General features: G+C 37.3%; 1 protein-coding gene across 11 annotated transcripts in view; it reads right to left on the bottom strand.

Moving 5' to 3' along the window:
* Positions 1-19,008, bottom strand: part of FOXP2 (forkhead box P2) — a 405,934-nt gene that overhangs the window by 282,256 nt on the left and 104,670 nt on the right. For all 11 annotated transcript variants that reach the window (XM_064702660.1, XM_064702670.1, XM_064702656.1 and 8 more), the window contains exon 3: positions 3,198-3,281. The gene's annotated coding sequence lies outside the window, so the exon portion shown is untranslated. The remainder of the gene's footprint in view (positions 1-3,197; positions 3,282-19,008) is intronic.

Raw genomic sequence — 19,008 nt, 5'->3', positions numbered from 1 at the left:
CACCCTGAGAAGATAATTCAGAATTCTAAGAAAAATAGGGTCTCTGTTCTAATACAACTCCAATAAAGCATAAAGTACTGTTTATGTTTCAAATTCTTCCTGTTACAAGCCATATTAAAGACAAAGCCCATCAAACCACATCTAATTACTTCTTGCAAACCAGATACTATCCTTCTCTTTCAGCATTATGCTGCATACCCTCCTTTCATTCACTTACAGAAGTATTAAAACTCCTTTGCTTTCTGAGCAGACATGTGAAAGGTTTAGATTTCCTTGTGGACAAAATTAATGCCAGTCCATTATGCAACCAGTGAAAAATACCGTATCTTTCACATGTTGGTCACCAACATGGTCACCAGCAACAAGTCCTTACATAACTCTTGAATGAATTTCAGCACACATGCAAGGTACCTACATGAGATATTCTTCTGTACTAATCTAACAGTGTAATTATGTTTGCCCTCTACAAAATAAACACATGCATATAGACTAAATATTTCATAGTACACAAAATGTGTGCATATACGTGTACATGAGCTGTGACGGTTTCAAGTTTTTGTTTCCTGTAGTACCAGAAATAAACTGGAATGAGCACAATGTCTCCTCTTCTCAAAACTGACAACACAGAAGAGCTAGATCAATTTAATAATCATTAATACCAGCATTTATTTAGCTTTTTTTCCAAAGCCTAAGTAACTCAGAAAACATAGATGTAAATGTATCACTAGCAGTCTCAAAACCGTCTATTTGAGTCATCAGTCAGAAAACAAAACATGTTTGCTTTCACATTTCTCGGAGCACTGTCTCAGTTTTTCTAAAACTTACTCCTATAGAGTTAAGTGTTCTATTGAGAGGACAAAAAAGAAACAGATTTTTTTCTCTCTGTTGATTAAAAATGTATTCATAATGTAATTTTATTTTTATGCACATCTATCACTACATTTATAACTGAATCTCAGTTTTCAATCATTTTAAAGACACCATATCCTGCCATAAAAAAAACCTATTGATTTTAAATACCATACTGAAGAACTAGCATTCAGAATTTACTACTGTTTCTTCATTGACTGCAAAAACATTCCATCTCCACTTTCACATACTGCAAGAAATAGAGACCAACACTAAAAAGGCCAAAAAGATTTTGGCTTCCTTTACAGAAAGCATTTTTATAGAATATATTTAACTTAAAGTTATGGGAGGAAATAATGGAGCAAGCAGAACAGCAGTTACTTTCTTTCATATGCTTTAAGTTTCAGACATACTGGAATTCAATAAAATTGTACTGCCAAAATATCAGAGTTGCACAACTCAGTTACACTGCATTTTGGCCATTATTTGTCAGAACATAGAAAACTTCCAGAGAAAATATCCTTTAAAAACAAAAACACCCTTGCTGATTCAACAGATTTAAACTACAGTTTCCATCAAACTCCAGTTTCTATCAGTTTTCCAAAATACTGAACCTATCAAAAAACTATCTAACACAACTACATACAAGTTACACCATTCAGGCAAGTACAAATAGATATGTCACAGAAATCCAGCCATATTTCCATTGCTACATAGAAAGCAAAGAATCTGATATTTCTCACTGTTTTTTTTCTGCTGAATAATGAAGAAAACCCCATTGTTTTGCAAATAAATATATTACTACATACTAACATATAGTCATGCAAAGGTTTGCATATGATATCAGTAATATTTACAGTTTTCCTGTATAGTGCTGTATATCCTTTGACTTACAACATTTACACCTAACCTTTCTTCTTTTCCTGGCTTCACCACATTCATACTGTAGCCTTCCAGCCAGTGCCTTAACTCCTTGGAAAAGGGTGAAGTTAAATCAGAATAAAGGAATTTTCCTTTCTTATTACCCATTGAAGACAGTCACAGTGAAACACACACCAGAACAGTCTTCTTTTACACTACTTTGAACTAGGTCAAAAAGGGCTGTTCCTCTTCACACAGGGTAAAACGTCAAAAAACTTGTTATAAACATAGTTTCAGGACTAATTACTGTCATCATCATTAACTCCTGTGGAACAGCTGTTTCTTCTTTCCTTCCAGAGGCATCAATACATTAAGATGGATATACCAATATTATGGAGTGTATAGGTATATCAGAGTATCTAGTAATACTTTAGCAGTTGGTACACATGGCATATTATTTGTATTTACATATTTGTTTCTAATTCCTGGGGTACGCAGAAGAATTTGGTCTGGTTACTATTTTGGCAAGTTTGTTGCACTCTGTTGACATCTGTATCATAAAAATTTAGTACCAGGCCCAACTGACCATATTTTGCCATTTATATATTGAAATATTGCCTAAAAACTTTGAATTAGAAAAGTTCTGGGCATATTCTCAAAAAAAATTATACCTGCGTAGGAGATGTAGAATATGAACAACTGCAACACAACATTTTTTTTTGTTGCAATAGCAATTATGAAAACCCCAAAATAAATGTGACTGCCTTGCTAAGCTCTCATCTTACACTAACTTCTTCAGGATCTCCTTTTCCAGTCTAAGTTAAAAAGACCTGATAGCCACTTGTACATGATGCACTGAAGATAGCTGTGGAGCACAGCAAGGTATTCAGGCAGGCATGCCAAGGCCCCAGGGGCACTGTACCCACTGACAGTGTGCTGTCCCAGGCAGGTTCAGCCTGTTAACACACACAGCAGCTGAAATAAGGCTTGATCTTATATCCTTGACAAGATGGAATTCCTGGTTACCAAAGGAATAAAGATCATCCTAGTTTCAAGAAACAAGGAATATCCAAACTCAGGAATTCTTCACTATTTATTATAATGTCTTTTCCTTTTAAAATTCTATTTTTCACAAGAGATACAGTCTAAAACAATTTTCAAAACAAATTAGCCTAATTATCATACTCCTAATACAGCTGATGTAATGAAACTGTACAGTGTAAGTTAACTCCAGAGTTCCAGATACCTGGGTGACAGAACCATGGTTTCACCTATTTTCATGAAAAGGTATGTAGGGAAATGCTAAATGAATCAGATATTGTCTGCTATCTAGTCCCAATACAAGCAGTCGTACATCTCAGTGAATCAGGGAAAGCAGAGACCACCGAGCTGAATTTGGATTGTAAGCAAGAACTGCAATACCAGCACAAATGGAAGTCGCAAAAAAAAAAATTCTCTTTGATTTGTGATGATTGATTTGTACTTACCTGCTTCTTCTAAGCCTCAAAAAGACCTTTTAACTTCAACCTTGAACTGAAGTGATGTCCAAGATCAATTCTAGTACCACAATCCTGACAAAACAGAGAGAAATGTTTACAGCTATTTAGAATCATTTAACAAAACCAACACAGAATCTGGCTTAATCATTCCCTCTAATTTGTTCTCTTAACAAGTAATAAGATTAAAGGTAGTCCACAAAGAAATATAGTTGTTCACCAAGTTTCTTCCATGCAGCAGAGTGACAGCTAAGGCATCACTCAAATTCTAGTCCTGTGTTTTTATTCTATTTTTATTATTGTAGTAACCAAGGGCAAACAAAACGAAGGCTTCCCTGAAGTAGTTTGTTTCAGGCAGAGAACTGCACACAATATCACTACCAGTAAGTCCACAGGGTCATCTGAAGGAAGGGACAGAAGCTGGGAGACAGCATGCCAATAAAATTTAAATCTGTATGTGCGCAAGGAAGGACAAAAGGACAAGCAAAAAGGGAAAAAAACCACCAGCTTCAAAGCTGAGACTGGAAGACTGCAATGAAGAGAGAAGGTTGGACAAGGCAGAAGAAATAAGGAACATGCAGGTCTGTAGAACATTTATATTACACCTACGCCTCAGCACATTTCTCTTGCCGGAAATCAACTGGCACAGACAATCCTCCATCTATGTAGGATAATCCTACACCTATGTAGCATAGTCACATATGCTCTGAAACAGAAGGGTTCCATAAAAATTGTCTAATGGAGGTGGTCAAATAAATGTCTGGGAATTTTCTGGAACAATGTTAGTTTGCAAAGACATTCAGTATGGCAGAGACATGGAAATATTTACAGGCATTGTTTAATTTACTAATATAGACACAGACTTAATGCCTGAAACTCTGCTATCTCTGAAGTAGATCCTACCAGCCTCTCGATGGTGCCTCTTGGCAATTCTCTCTTGCTGACAAGGTCAGACAGAAGCAGGCTGAAGAGTAAAATGAATGTAAAATTTTTTAAAGAAAAGACTTCTTTCCCACAGTTTAAGAAAAAAAAAAAAATCTGTGTTCCAACTGGCATTATTAATACACACTTTGTTACAAGATGTTTGGACATTTAAAAGAGCTGCAGTTCTAACTGCTTCCTTTGTTTGTAGAGTGTAACAAAACCTGCTGGGAAGGTCGAAGTTCCTAGAAAACTGAAAGCTACCTGGCAGCCTCTGTAGTAGAGCAAGTGAAGAAGGGAGAGCAAAGAATGACAGGCTGGAGAAATAAACACTTCATGAAACCCCTGCACAGTAGGACAGCACTGGGAAATGAGAAGGATATCTTATGAGCTTAATACAAAGCAAAAAAGAGAAGGAAATGTTAAAAAACAGGTAAGGAACCTAAGGCAAATATGAGGAGGTGAAGGTGGGTGGTAATTCTTAAAAGTTTTCGAAAAGTAAAATATGTGTCAACGAAACTTTGCTTGATGGTCATGTGGACACCCCGGATCCACAATGTAAATGTCCAACCAACTGAGTGAAAAGCATTCATCTCACTGACCTACTTCCCATTAAAAGGTTGCAGTTTTGCCTCTAAATAGCTATGCCTCTGTCTTTGAAGTTTCTTGTGCACCTGAATTCTAGACCTAAATACACATTACAGTTTTTTCTTCAACACTGCATCTTGTTGACAGACAATATGTAAGCTTTAAATGCAAATATTCTGTATTTATTTTTTTTCCTATACTCCACTACACCAAAATATTTTCAAATCATCAGTTTTCTTAGCTTGGAGTGTATCAAACATCACTTAGCGCTTCATCTCAGAAATAAAGCCAGAACAGTCAGTTATTACACATGAAATCCTGTACTAAAATAGGACCCATTTTGTTGAGATAAAGCCTTTTCAGAAGAAATTTTTTATTATAACATTTTTGGTAATTAGTCTTAATATGAAAAAAAACTACAATCATTAATCTCAATGATTTTATTTGGTCTATTTCTGGATTTCTATACTTCTTCAGAAATCAATAAGAACTATTTAAATTGGTGAGGATGCACAAAGTAGGTGTGACAGGTCACAGACAGATAGCAGGTTTGCCTACCAATTCTCTTTTTAACTATGCAAATTTTCATCTTTAGAATCTTATCTATTGGCTTCTGTTTCATTTATGACACATTTCAGTGTGGTTTACCTGAAAAAGGCAGAAGATCCCTAAAAAATAATATTACTTTTGTTATAAACTTTTATTTGTTTTGATTTTTGTTAGCATCCTAAAACCTGGATCTGAATCATTCCAGTTATTCCAGTCTAACACTAACATTTCTCTACCTTCCACCTGAACTAGAGGATTCCATCCCTTGGGCCCCAGCAGGTAGAGCTTTAATTGTTTACCTCTCCCCTACTGACAGTGCTTACAGAGATATGTTCCCATTTTCCAACATCTAACAATTCCATCTGAGCCTTAAAAATTTACAAATTCACAGACCTTGTTAACCGAAGCTTTAAAAGCATCCTGACAGAATGTTAATTGTCATAGTTGTGTCAGAAATCCCTAGAATACTTAATTAAAATGAAAGTCAAATTCATTCCTGGATGAAGACTTAGAAGCTTGACTTAAATAAATACAATGTCCATGTGCTGCAGGCTATTTCTTTAACTCATTCATTTACTTGCTGCCATCACATCTTAGCTTATTTCACATTTAGATCACAAATCATTAGGATAAGTTTACCTGTTATATGTTCATACACTGCCTCTAAGATAGTATTTTGATTTGAGACTACATGGTTTTACTCCTTATCCTGCCTCCTTGGTGTTTTTTGGTATTTTTTAAAATGTAAATAATCCCACCAAAGTGCACTACAGCACTTAAGCAGTTCTCCTGTTTGACAGATCAAGTTGCCATGATGTGTGACTATTTCAGGTAAGAACTGCTTGTTCAGATTTCTTCTAGAGTAAAAATGGTTCAAACTGCATTACTGCTTGAAGTGGGTATCTGTATAAAATATTCTGATGAAGCACTACTCACCAAAGCATGCAACAAAATTTTAGGACCTCGTTGAGGGCCATCTATTGTTAATATTAGGTACGCTTGTTTTCAGTCCTATCAATTGAGCCAAAATCACCACTGGTTTCACTAAAGCAAAAATGACTTGCTGAAGAGACTGTTTAGTATTTTAAAGACATAAACATTCACTGGTATCTGTAGCTTCCAACTCTCTACCACATAGGACTCACACAATTAAAAGAACCTCTTAATTCAAAGCAGGACTTCTGAACAAGCCTTAAATTGCACTACGTCAATGGGTCCTGAAATTTATTTGAAAATACATCACTTACAATCTATAATGTATAGCTTCTAAAACTATGAAAACATGTAAATTTACCTAGCAGACTGTGTATTTTAATTATATTTAAACTACTTCAACACATTAATTTAAACTACAAAAAATACAATTTTTGAAGACTATTATATAAACTGCAGAACTGCAAACAGTACAGACACCACCTTTCTTCCTGATTTCAGGATTTCACATTTCTGTGATAGAAAGACACACAGAAGCTCATAACCAGATGAGCACTACTGAATGTCATTATAATTAACAAGAACACGCAAAATTAATTAGTAGTTATGTTTATAATCAGTCCAAAGTTAAATGAACCAATGAAAAGACCTTCATACTACCATGATCTCATCACCTAATTTTTACATACTATTTTACATTACTACTTAGACAAATGAAAGCTGGCTTACATTATCAGTGGGTCCAAATAAAAGTTCTGTGGAGCTGGGAGAAGCATATATTTTTTCATGTGGCACAGAGAAATAAATTAATTCCTATATGATTCTTGAGCTGTCAAGCTTCCCCAACTACTATTTTCCAAATTTTTCAATGCTATGTACTTATAAAGGTTCACATTATAGTCTATACCACAAAAATTATTCTTGAACTTTTACAACATGGAATTTCCTATGCAAAGCACCCATACACCATTAATCCATAAAACATGTAGCTGTGCAAAGAAGTAAGCCAAGTACATTAATAAAATTTACAAAAAATAATTAAAAATCTAATATTAAATGCCCTGGAAATTGCTCAGTGACAGAAAATGTCCACATGGACTAAATGCATCATCTACTTCCAGTGTGTTCCATCCACTGTGTAACTGATGCACAGGTTGCATCAAACTCCTCTTGAGGAAGAGGGGCTGGGGGGGGGAGATGTTGCTCCATTTAGGTCTTACTTATCCTAAAGACTAACAGGACACCCATCACCTGTACCCATCAAAGCCCAATGGAGGAAATGGAGACAATACCAATGAATGGGAAGCCTGGAGTGATGGAAAAATCATCCCTCAGTCTTTTCTTCCAAAATATCCACAGCAACATTGTCTGAATAGTTGGATATACAGGGTAAACCATCCCTGAGGCAGGTCTAACTTGCTTGACTTGCCCCTACATGATAGATAACCTGTGTTGACACTAATCTTTTAAGTATGCACGATACCAATACCATATTTATAGAGATTTCTATCCAGTGTGCACAGATACCATACCTTACTTTATCCTCAGGCATGTCTGTCTTTCCTCTGAAAACACATAATTTATTCTAAGACAACTCAGAGAAAAGCCAATTTCCATTTGTTGAAGTTTCTTATAAGAAATTGCAACAGTCCACACTAATTTGGGGGGAAGAATATAAACAAAAATATGAAAGCAATTAGCTATTCCTAAATAGTTTGTTCTACAATACCACTAACACTGCACTGCAGTCTTGTGAATTACTTACAGAATTATGATGTGTTTCTCCCTTTTTCTCCTGTGATGTGATTAGACGGGATTCAGAAATGCTACCACATAGGAATGTAGAACAACTTCAGAAAGTAGTATCTCAAAAGTGCACACATAGGGTGATCATCCTGAGTTGTCTAACATACCTAGTTTGTTCCTTTAAGGAGACATATGTATAGATGTTTGACCTACTCAGACAAAGTTGAAATCACCTCACCCTCCTGCCATGATGCACCATATCACAGACTCTCCCACTCACAGAGTGGTTGACAAGTCACAGCTGCATAAAGCATCTGAATTCAGACTGGGCCACTTGGTACATTAGACAGAGGCATCTCCAGAACTGGCAAGAAAGGTGATTCCTTCCCTAGGCAACCATTTCCATTGCATAATCATATTTCTACTGAAAATCTTTTCCCTTCTATTGAATCAAAACCTTCACACATGAGTCCTTCACACATGGATTCCAACTGTTCCTTCAAATAAAGGGCAACCCTCAACCCCCTTTTCTGCCTGAGCTTGCATCCATCCATCCATCCCTAAATCCCAACTTTCTAGTTGTTCTGCCACTTAGTAGTTTATTCCAATGATACCATCATTCTGGATCTACCATCCATTGGTGATGGAAGTCTAGATCCTCCTGTTTCTTTCCCACCAACAAAAATCTTGTCTAAATACATATATTGAAAACTCAACAAAACCAACAACAAACATAGATAATTAAAGAGTTACAACTTTCAGGGAGAAAAAGAACCAGTAAACTGTGTGAAGTCCACACCTACAAACAACACAGAACAGGAAACCTAAAACACACACACTCCTTGAGCTCCTAAAGACCACAAGAAAACAGACCAAAAAATTATGATAAATAAGCCAAACTGTGAAGGAAAAAAAATAAAGAGGTGAAAAAAAACCAAACACAAAACAAGCAAACAAAAAGTTCCAAGATAATTTGCCTGTGCAGCCTCAATCTCCTGCCAAAAACGTCACCATAAAAATAAAGACTGTCATCTCCATTAACTGACTGTTTGCAGCATCGCAAAGTGTATGTTTTCTTCTTTGGCTGAACAGCAGGTAACCCCCTCATCAACACAGAGCTTTCTTGGGGCTTCCACAGCCCTAACCCATCCTCAGTCTGGGCACCTCAAGGACTGCTTACATTGCTTAGGAGGTTGCTTCAATACTGATATGATCATCACAGTTAGTTACAGATAATTGTCACAAACTAAATTTCTGGAAGATGACTGGATCCTTGCAGAGGTCCGTTTCTTAAACCCAAAATTTTACATTACTTCATTAATTGTGTCTTTTGTAAAGAACATAATTAGAACAGAATTATGTCCTTGATTTTTTCTCAGAGACCCTGCCTAGTGACCTGAGTGATAGGTCTCTCCAGAGGATTCTTGTTGGGAATTTAGCTGACTAGAGAGACTGGAAAAGTACAAAACCGTGGCTAATTCCAAGTCCTTCACCTGTGTTGATAGCATGTCCTTGGGCCTAGTTGTAGTGTAATAACAAACAGTGAAAGAGACATGAGAAAAGAGAGATGTAACCCCTAAAGAATAAGGAAGAGTTCATGGTATAGTTTAATCAATAGATTGCTTGGCTTACAGAATATTCATAAGCTTATTATTTGCTGTATAAGTGTTTGATGTTTTCTTCAATAAACTGGACCGGACCTGTCGGGCCTGTGATGAACCAACTGGTGTCCTGGTCTCCTTCCTACGACAGATTCTGACCACACATCTCCATCATTGCTTCTTGATTTCTTATTCAGAGCTACATTGGTCTGCAGAGGGAAAATTCTTACACATAGGCCAGTCCTCCTTGCAGGCACAGCAAGTCTTCAGCTATGCTATATTTTGATATGGACCACTTCAGATTACAGGGCAAGTGTTGTCATCTTATTGCAAAGCTCCCACACCTTCTCGGTGATTTCTCATGGTCAGCTCCTCACAACACTCACTCCTTCTTCACAGCTCAGCCAACAAACTCCATCTCTCTTCACAACACAGCTAACCCACTCTTTTGTAGCACTCGACTTCTCACTGGACACAGCTGTGGCCTATTAAGGGCAGGCCTGTTCCTAATCTTTGGCGATTAGTGCAGCTCCTCAGGTGTGAGACTGCCTTCTGCACTATCTTTATTTTCTTACCTTCTGTCCCTCCACAGGCAAGCTCAAGGATTCTTTTTTGGTTTCTTTTTACTCATTAGAGAATGAGTGCTCATGGTTACCAGATCCATCTGGCAGTTAACAGTCCATTCATGCTCAACAACCACAGACTCCCTTTCAGCACTGGCCAAGGCAGATGACATCAAGAAAGACATAGGCTATAAATATAAGCCATGCTCTGGATCAAACCCCCTAAGACACCTGGGAAACAGAACACCCTCATAACACTGAAAAATGTGCCTAGAAGCGGGGCAGATAAATATTAGGGCTATTGGATATTTCTGCCTGTCTTGTACAAGCACATCACATATCGGGGCATGACTCAAAGTAAATTTCTAGCCGCAGTCAATAACTGCTTTGATGTAGATTAGAATCTATGCCCTTGAAGGGGCAACAAAAGCCAAAAAAACTCTACCACCATTTCAAAGAGGGTCACTGAATAAAAATGAGTAAGCTTGTTACAAGGAAGAAAAAAGAATTGGCTGCAAAAGTCACATTTTTACAAGTGGCACAGAGACTGATTAAAGACACCTTTTGCAAGCTCAAAAGAAATGCATACAACCTACCAAAAAAGACTGAAAAAATCCAGAGAAGGGAGCTGTCATGAACAAATGGGATGAACGAGGCTATTAGAAAGAAAAAAGTATTCTTGTAGAAGTTTCAGGTTGTGTCCAAGTAAGGAAAACAGAAAGGATCGTAATCTTTGGAAGGTTTAAACATAAAACACGGTCCAGGGTCAGAGGCCTGCAGGACCAGCAGCTCCCTACAGGCTGGAGGCCAGAAGCTTTGGGGGCTGCCCATGGTCAGAGCAGGACCCTGCTGCCCTTGGCCAGGGAGAAGAGCAAGGCCAGAAGCTGTGGGAGCTGTCCATGGTCAGAGCAGGACCCTGCTGCCCTTGGCCAGGGAGAAGAGCAGCCCAAGGGGCAGCTGGGGGCAGCCCCAGCCCACAGCACACTCAGAGATGGCTAAGGCCCGGGTCAGAATCAGCCTTAGTGAGGAGCCTCCCACAGACACCCATCCAGGGGCTTCTGCTGAGGCTGGCAGAAAGCAGGAGCCACTAAAAAACTGGGGGTTTATCCACACCAGAGAAGACTCGAGAAGTACTAGGCCAGACATCCTCCTCAGAGAAACACATGAGATGATCTGTCTTAAACTGAAGTGCCATTAGAGAACATGAGAAAAAAAGACAAACTGAGCTCTAACAAGTTATTAGACTGGAGTGTATCCATCCCATCAGCAACTCTAAAGGGACTTGAGTATGAAACTCCTGAACTTGCAATAGAAAAATGCCTGCTTCAAATTGCCTTAAAATCTAACAAAGGAGGCAAATATGAAAATAATCCTAAAATATCTACAGAAGCTCCAGAAAGCTCCAGATCAGTACACATGGAGTGCACACTGGACAACTTTCTACAGGTTACAATAAAGTTTATGTGTATATCAATATGAATGACATGTTGTTTAGGAATCAATATTCCAGTATGGAAATGAAAGACACGCGTTGGATTACCTCAGTTTTTTTTGAGAAGTTACTGAGAACATGGACAAATGGAATCCCCTTTTAAGTCATGTATTTCCAAAAATCATTTTACAAGCTCTCTTACCCGAAGTCTCTAAAAGAAACTAAGCAACATGGGACAAAAAAAAAAGGGAGGTCCCTAAAAATTTAAAAAATTAAGAATTTAAAAGAGAGAATATTAGGAATAAGAATATATGACAGTTTGCAGTATTTCCCAGAAGGATATCATAGAATCATTATTAAGGTTAGAAAAGATCTCCAAGATCACCATGTCCAACTTTTGTCCAAACACTACTGTGCCAACTAAACCACCATGACAACTAAACCACAGCACCAAGTGCTATGTCCAGTCATTTCCTGAACACCTCCAGGTATGGTGACTCCCTCATCAGTTCCCTTCTCATTACAAATCCTGGACATCCTTTGCATGAAAAAATTCCTCCTGATGTCCAGCCTGAACCTCTCCTGGTGCAGCTTGAGGCAATTTCCCCTAGTCCTGTTGCTGCTTGCCTGGGTAAAGAGGCTGATCCCCACGTGGCCACAATCTCATTTCAGGCAGCTGCTGGGATGGTCAGGCACTGGAGTAAGTCACCCAGGGAGGTTCTTGACTCCTCGTACCTGGAGAGACATTTGGGTCTGGCACTGGGTGATGTGTTTTAGTGGTTAAGGGGTTACAGTGCTAGTGCTGAATGGCAGTTGGACAATCTTGTTATCATTCTATGATTCTATGGAATTTGAATGTATGCAGGATCCAGATTCTGCCTGCAACTTTTGGAAACCGCCTCACATACCTGCAGAACTTCAGTACAACTGTTCACACTCAGTAGGACTCTGTAGGTGATCTCACACGAAATTATATATAGGTATCTTCAGCAATTATTTTTTAATTACCTTTTGGACAATAAAGAAGCAAAACACCTTACCCTAGTGATGTAAACCAAATGGTAAAATCCAAAGAAAGAGGAATCAAATATTTAATTTCCTAAGATATTAAAGTGTATTTGTTCATAAAGAAGCAAAGCTGAACAGGGACTTTTAACAAGGGTATGTAGTGATAGGTCAAGAGGCAATGGCTTGAAACTGAAACAAGGTAGATTTACATTACATATATGGAAGAAACTCTTTACTGCAAGAGGGATGAGATGCTGGATCAGGCTGCCCAGAGACTTTGTGACTGCTCCTGTTCCAGGAAATATTCAAAGCAACTTGGTCCAGGGATAGATGTCCCTGTTGAAGGCAGTGTGCTGGAACTAGAGGATCTTCAAGGTCCCTTCCAGCTAAACCACTCTAAAACTATGAAGAGTCTACAAATGAGTACAATCCCTCTAACAGATTGAAAAAAAACCAGCAGTTTTCTAACAAATTATGGGTTCAGGTTAATTTAGGCATTTATACTAGTTCTCATTTCTGTATTAACTTTCATAATAAATGACAAAATTCTCTTAACAACCTCCTGCACTGTATGATGTACTCATTGCTCATGAAACATAAAACTTCTATCTGACACATACAAATCAAAACATAATGGGAATGTAGATAGCTTTTATATTTTAAAAGCAGTAAATTATCTTGGACATTTATTATTTTTATGCTTATCTTGTGACTTTCTTCAACCCATCAATTTCGCATGAATAAAATTACCCTCTTACAAACAGCTTCAGGCATACAAACTCAATATAAAATAAATACAGTAAAATATTGATAAGCTAAATTATGTAGCTTTTCTTTCCAAAACATTAACATATATTTTCTTTTAAAGAGGGATGATTGAAATGCATAGGGTAAGACAGTCCTGGCAGATAAGAACTTTACTTCAAAAAGATACCATGTCATTACTTTTGCCAGGAATTTCAATTGCTTTGGCTAATGCAGAGTCAACAAATTTTAATTTAAGACAATTGACTTTATAGTATCCTGTGGAAATTTCTGTCAGAGACATGGCTGCTTCCAGCCACTCCAAGCCACCCACCACAGCCTGGTGCCTCAGCTAGAAGAGGTTTAGGAAAGGGCAAAATCACCATACAGACAGGACTGGTGGGGGAAAGTGTGAGAAACAGCCTGAGAACACCTGTGAAGGTCAGTGAGCAGGAAGGTGACCTGGTGCTGCCCGAAGAAAGTGATGCTTTCATTATTTCTCACTACCAAAATATATTTTAATTGGAAATAAATTGGATCAATTTTTCCTAGGTCAGACCTGTTTTGCCTGGAACAGTAACTGGTAAGCAATTTCCCATGTCTTAATCATAATCCGTGGACTTTTTGCCATCCTATTTTCTCCCTCCTGTCCTATTGAAGAGGAAAACATGCAAGCAGCTGGCCACAGCCAGCCCAACACTGACCTACTGACCCCACAGAATCACAGCACTGGACATTTTGTTAATACTTTGAAGGACATTCATGTGCTATAACACTGTGAAAACGTAATGCATTTATCCTGGAAACTGATAGCCCTAAACAGTGAAATTAAGAAAACGCAATTAAGCGTACAATTTTCCACTGAGATAAATATAGTGAACAATATAACATGCTTCAAAAGTGTTTCCTGTACTGCAATGTACATAACAGCATACCAAGAAAAAAGATTTTTGAAACTTCCAAATCAAACAGGTCAGAAATTACATGCTCATGACTTGTTTCTGTAATGAACTCAAACATTGCCACAATTGCTGAAACTTTTCTCCAAAAAAGACTAGGTTACATAGAATATATTTTAATCCCATTGCAACAAACAGCAATTGATGCATGCAATAAGCCCTTTTAGTAAAAGAAACAGACTTTTCTTGCTCCACAAGCAAATTTAGCAAATCAAATGGGAAATATGTATGTTAAAACTCATGGGAAAATATGATAAATGGTAACAGAAGTCAAGTGCCATAAGCAAGAGGACAGTAGGAGCAAGCTGTGAAATCCAGGATATGTGCTGATGGAAGGGGAAAAGAAGAAAAGAACAAGTAAAAGAACTGCCTGACAAGTGTGTCACTTTTGGGTGTTGTGGGTTGTAAATTTTAACTACACTGGGAGAGCTCTGACTGCACATGTGACCATGTAAGCACAAGGAAAAATGTGTAATTCCAGTAAATTAAAAAGATCAAGTAAGTTGATATTTAATGGCCTCAGATGATCTGTCACAGCGCAGCACATGCACTTCAGATGTTACTCAGCAGTAGCTTTTCCACCTCTTTTCCTGAGTATTGTGCATTGATTAACAGGATAAACACAAGCAGCTGAAGAGTTAAGTAATGAAAGCAGAAGAGAGGAAAAACTAACAAAACACAGACGAAGGAGAAGAAGACAAAAAATAATGGGAATAATGAAAGAATAAACAGTGGAATTGTTAAAATGTGTGTGAAAACAAGCACAAATATGTTGGTGTCAAAGGTAAAGTGAAAGAGATTAAAGTCATGGATTACTGATGTCAGGAAGCATTTATTTAAAAATGATCCTGCTGCCCTGAACTATAATACAAAAAGGACCCTTTTGAAAACTGCCTGCCAGCAGTCTTAGAAAGGCCTTGTGTTGTGCACTGCCTGGGGGAAATTTAAGCTGTCCTTGGTTTAAAGCAATTGAAACTTTTCAGTGAAATACAAAAAATAAATTTAATTTCATGTGATGTTACCATTAAACACCATACTGTAAGAAGTCCTTTCACAAATGTGACTACATGGAAAAAAATTTCAGGGTAGCTCAGGACTGATGTAACTAGGCTACCCTTCAATAGCAAAATTCCTATTGATTTCAGCAGAACAGATTTAAAACCAGAACTGAGCACTTTTGAAATTCCTTTATTTATGGATTCCACAGCTGGAATTCATTCAAAGCTGTCACATCTATGACTCCACCCTGACTGCACACTTTTCAGTAGATATGCTATTAGGAGAAATAAATATAAAACTGGGATCTTTTCAGCTTCTCTGACTCAGCATTCTCTTGACTCTACTGATTGTAATAAAACTCTTTCCCTGAGACAAACAAACAATATCTGCCCCCTCATTTATTCAAAGTACTTTCTAGGAGTCTTATATTTATAAAGAATAAATAATCTCTTCTCTAGGTAACTCCTCAAACATCAGGCTCTAGAGAGTTGCCACAGAGTGTCCAAGGTAATCCCATCTGGTCTGCAGCTGTCACTTCAGAAGGGTGCAGGTCTCCTGTGCCATATCTGACAGATGACCTCTCAGGTTATCTCAGATTTGCAGGACACATAATAAAGCCCACCCTGTCAAGTATAAAGCTACTGGGCTACCATCGGCACATTTTACATTATTTTTGCACGGCTTCAGTAGTGGGCAATTATAGCAACATCTAAATCTGGTCAAGTAAATCCTTACATTTGGAAGCTCTTCTAATGTTCATTCATGGAATTCCATACTTACCTTGCTCTTTTTGCATCTCATCCACTTTTAGAATGAATTTATAAACCACCTTCCTGCTGCCAAACTCTCCATATGATTTATTAGAAATTTAGCCAAACAAATTAATATAAAATACACACTAATACTAGTTATTAATAATTGAAAAGCAAACACACAAATTTATTTGATAAATCCAACTTTGTTTTTTCATGGGCCAGACAGGTATTGAAACAGAGTTCGCTGACACACAGTGGAACACATATGAATTTGCAAGTTATTTTCATCTCTTTCATTGCTGAAGTCAATAAACTCTGACCAAATTCCAATGGCGAATTCTACTTCTTTTCTTTCAATCACCATAATGTAAAATAGAAGGACTTTGGTTGGTATTAACTGTTAATTCCAACAAAAGTTTAATTTTAGTGTTCTACAGCTATCTGTTATATGTGAAGAAAATAACAAAGCAACAGAGAACCTTAATTGATGGCGTAATTTTAGTGGAAGAGAAAGTACAGTACTGCTGTTTCATTTAACAGCTAAGTAATCAATTCCAAAATTTCCATAGATATCAGGTATAAAAAATTATTTAACACCCTTCCCTAAAAAAATTTCATACAAGTGGAATTTATATTTTCTACTTTTTTCATATTTCTTCACCCTACTTTATCATCACTGCTTAGATGGAACACAAATACCTACCAGCTGCAAATAGTATAAAAACCTTGGATGGCAAATACAGCTAATGGACTACTCATTGCCATTTAAAGATCAGTAACATTAGTGTAAATCATATTTACTGAATTCTAAAGCATGTTTATGCACCCAAATTTTACAAACCCTAACACAAGTCAGAAATGTTGGCAAACAGGAATTTCTGAGATAAGTTTTGCTGTTATGACTCACAAAGTTTTTCCATTTCTAACTGCCATTACAATTCTGCAATTAGTAAAGCAATCAGATAATATACTGACAAAAATCTGCAGCTGCCATCATGCTGTTCATGACAGAAATATTTTGCTGCTCATTGAAGTACCCATCATCATCAGATGTATTATGGAATCAAGTGTAGTCTCTCTGAACAGGAGGCAACTGAAAGATATATGGAGATGATGCAACAAACCAACTTACTGTAAGTAAGAAAATAATACAGTTGCTTTAACACAAAGAGAAGCAACTTATCTAGTGTAATTAGAATTTTTGAAAACATGTTTTCCACCAGAATATTCTACATGTGCCTTCTGGGCAGTGCACTCCAACAGGAATTCGGGATGAGTGTTCAATGAAACCTTTACCCCCAGGACATGTAGATGGGGTTGGGGAGCATGAGAAATTCACCACTATCAGAGAGGGCAGGATGGGGCTCCTCTCAGTAACAGGTATCTGCAATCTTCTCACAAAAATGAAACCGCTAACTAAAAATTGTCATCACGGCTAACAAAATATGACAACACCTGCACATCAGATTAATAAAGTAACTCAAACTAGAAGGTATGATCAAATTCCTATTGAAAGCAAAACTTTGCTCATTTTTAAAATATGTTTATCAATTTCAGTAACAGAGAAAGGTCAACTATCCATTTCAGCCATGGGGAGCCAAGTGGCTGCTGCCTCCCACCAGGCACAGATCACCTGGCTTCACCTTAAGAACACAGCCTGACTGTAACATTTTCTGTAACACCAACATCTTTTGCTGTTTTACATAAAGCTATTTTTTTGTGGACCCCTGTAGCATTCCTTGTGTTATTACAACAACTTTTCCCCATGGTAGACCAAAGAGTAGCAGTAAGAGCTATGATTCTATGAAAGGTAAATATGTGTAAGGAACCAGGACTATTGTTATTATGGGATTATCAACATAAGACTACAAACCGCTCACCCAACTCTTCCTAGAGTTGTATCACTAGAACTGCTGGGTAGGTAGGAGCAAAGCAAAATTCCTATTCTGCCTATGGTATGAAGAAGGAATGAGAAAAGAACAATTAATATTAACCTCTTTTAAGATACACTAGGTATCTTAACAGTAGTTGTAGCAGTAGTTGTCCTGCAGCCTTGAGAAGTCAAAGGGTTGTGCAGAGAATGACCCCTCCCCCAAAAAAAAAAAAGAAAATAAAGGTGGATGTCTTCCTCAGCTTCCTCTTACTGGTTTTGAGACTGTGTCCTTAAAAAGGCCACATTCTCATAGATAAGCACCAAAAAGTTGAACATAGTCTCTGGTTTTGATGTATTTGCAGCTATTTTAGAGCCCAATTAACTCTTCTGGCCCAGTAAAGATCTTGCTTTGCTTTGCTTCTTGCTGGAGAACATTAAGTGTGGTATTCCTTATGATGCCCTGAGGTGTGCACGAAGAGAATCACAGAGAGAATATACATTGCTCAAGCTCTAAAAGAACAAATTTCTCATCAACAATCAAGACCCTGAGTCTGGAGTAATTCCAAATGTGGTTTTTTGATGCCTTTTACTGAGGTAAATCAAGCTGTCAATAATGGCAAGGGAAATATGAAAATATCTCTCCTGCAGATACATTTTGGATCATTACATTATATCAGAGAAGATAATCTTAGTAATGCACATCTGAGAGAGCCCCCATTTAAAACTAAAGACCCAGTTTTCCTTTGTGCTACACAAACAGCAGAAACACAACTTCCCAGAGACAGAGGCTTAAGTAAACAAAACCAGAAGAAAGACAGAAGCAATGATAAAACATGGAATCAGCCAGCAATGAGAATGCACATAATTATTTCTTAGTAAGAGTTAATTTCCTTATATGTTTGTTTTAGTCTTGAAAGAATAAGAAAAGATGTATTTAATTGAAATCCTCATTAGCTTTATAAACATCACCTATTTATAAATCAAATGCATTTTATTTATATGTATATATTTGATATTTTCCCTTCCAATTTTCCTTGTTACTATGTAACATTACTAAAAGCATAGTGAGCAGTACTTACATTCAACTTTTACCTGTTTCAGTTCTTTAACAATCAGATTTATAATAATCTT

Source organism: Zonotrichia leucophrys, chromosome 1A (genome assembly GCF_028769735.1).
Source record: "Zonotrichia leucophrys gambelii isolate GWCS_2022_RI chromosome 1A, RI_Zleu_2.0, whole genome shotgun sequence".
Taxonomy (NCBI): Eukaryota; Metazoa; Chordata; class Aves; order Passeriformes; family Passerellidae; genus Zonotrichia; species Zonotrichia leucophrys.
This window is presented reverse-complemented; position numbering and strand designations above follow the sequence as displayed.